The sequence below is a fragment of the Cyprinus carpio genome, unplaced genomic scaffold (genome assembly GCF_018340385.1).
Source record: "Cyprinus carpio isolate SPL01 unplaced genomic scaffold, ASM1834038v1 S000005446, whole genome shotgun sequence".
Lineage (NCBI taxonomy): Eukaryota > Metazoa > Chordata > Actinopteri > Cypriniformes > Cyprinidae > Cyprinus > Cyprinus carpio.
Window position 1 is genome coordinate 1 of NW_024878131.1, and position 2,012 is coordinate 2,012.

The 2,012-nt window shown below is 46.4% G+C and overlaps 1 pseudogene; it reads left to right on the plus strand.

The window, feature by feature from the left end:
• Positions 1 to 152: 152 nt before the first annotated feature.
• Positions 153 to 643, plus strand: LOC109070587 (annotated as a pseudogene).
• Positions 644 to 2,012: the final 1,369 nt, after the last annotated feature.

Below are 2,012 nucleotides of genomic sequence, written 5' to 3' on the forward strand. Positions count from 1 at the left end.
ATGATCTCACATATCAGCCAATCACAAGCCTCTGCACCTTTATGACGCCAGAAGCTTTGGCTGTATGAGCCAGCAAAAGCAGGCGTGTAACACAGAACAACATTTTCTGCCTTCCGAGTAGCAGGATCGTGATGGGCAACGTAAACTCAGCAATGGCAAGAACCAAGCAGACCGCTCGTAAATCACACCGGTGAGTAAAGTGCTTCCTCCTCCCCCGAGAAGCAGCTCGCTACTAAAGCCGCTCCGGGAAGAGCGCCCCAGCCACCGGCGGCGTCAAGAAGCCCCATCGGTACAGGCCCGGGACCGTGGTTTTCTGCCGAGAGATCCGGCCGCTATCAGAAGTCCACCGAGCTGCTACGATCCGCAAACTGCCTCTTCCAAGGCGTCTGGTGCGAGAGATCGCTCTCAGGATTTCAAGACGGACCTGCGCCGCTTCCAGGAGCTCCCCGCCGTCATGGCCCTGCAGGAGTCCAGTGGGGCTTATCTGGTCGGTCTGTTCGAGGACACCCAACGCAATGCGCCATCCACGCCAAGAGAGTCACCATCATGCCCAAAGACATCCAGCTGGCGCGCCGCATCCGCGGAGAGCGCGCTTAAACCCGCCGCTGCATCAGCCGCAGTAAACCCCAAAGGCTCTTTTTAAGAGCCACCTACATCACACTGAATGAGATCGTTTCCACTCACGGAACACCCAATATAAAACATAGCAAATAACACTGCCTTCACTTTTTGGAAATCGTTATGTTGGTCTAAATTGTATGCGTTTGAATAGTTTTTAGTTCCCCGTTTCTACAAAGAACATGCACATGCAACACACAGATGTGTAACTGTGGTAATCACCCTGACCCCTGTTGTGTAATTATTTGTGGGGCAGCTGTGGCCTAATAGTTTAGAGAGTTGGACTTGTAATCAGAAGGTCGCATGTTTGAGTCTCTGTGCTGGCAGGAGTTGCCAGGTGGGAGGGAGTGAATGAACAGCGTCCTATTCCACCCTCAATACCATAGCTGAAGTGCCCTTGAGCAGAGCACTGAACCCCCAGTTACTCCCCAGGCGCTGGATATATAGCTGCCCACTGCTCCGGGGGTGTGCCCACTTCTCACCGCTGTGTGTGTGCACTTGGATGGGTTAAATGCAGAGCTCCAATTCCCACTATGGGTTACCATACTTGCCAAATGTCACGACTTTCACTTTAATTAAAGAGTTTGTGTAAGTAAATAGGCAATGTGTGTGTATATATATATAAGATGGCATGCTTATATGCGTTTGGATATAATACAGCAAAGTGCAAATGTATAAATATAAAGTTAATTTACTATAAACAAATTTTAAAACTGTTTCATGTATTTTGTAATGTTTAATGTATAAGTAGAGATAATTTTGTTATAACAGTAGCTTATTTTACTGCAGGGGGGAGTAAAGAAGCTTGCTACTGATTCAATGTTTAATATGATATCTGGGCCATGGTTTTGTTTAGCGCCCTGGTCTCGGGTCTCTCACTATAGCAAAACCAACGGCTGGAGGGGTGTGTTTAAGGATATTCTGCCCAAGCCGGGCCAAGCTGACGCCATCAGAAAAAACAAATGCATTCTAGAGCCGAAGTTAATGTTCAGATTTTGATTAAATATTACAAAGACAAACAATTCGATTAATTGTTCACATCAAGACTAGCAATGTGCAAGTAAAGTCAATTTTGATTTCATGCAGACTTTAAGTTATAATCAAGGCTTGTTTATTTTGTGCATCTACTGGTGTTGCTTCATTCTGTTTCTCTGCAAACCTACTGACCTCGGTCTTACTCGGCTGTTGCGGCCTCCACATTACACGGACCATTGTGACACTTTGCATAACTCTGCTCTGATGGTCATCAGGTAAGTTTATCCATTACTGTTTATGAAATTCGGCCTATCGTGGCCTTCACATATCACAGCCTTATCAGGGACTTCCACTTAACATTGAGTATCTCTTTTTTATGGTCATGCTGATCTGAAATACTCTGGGTTCTGCTATCAAGC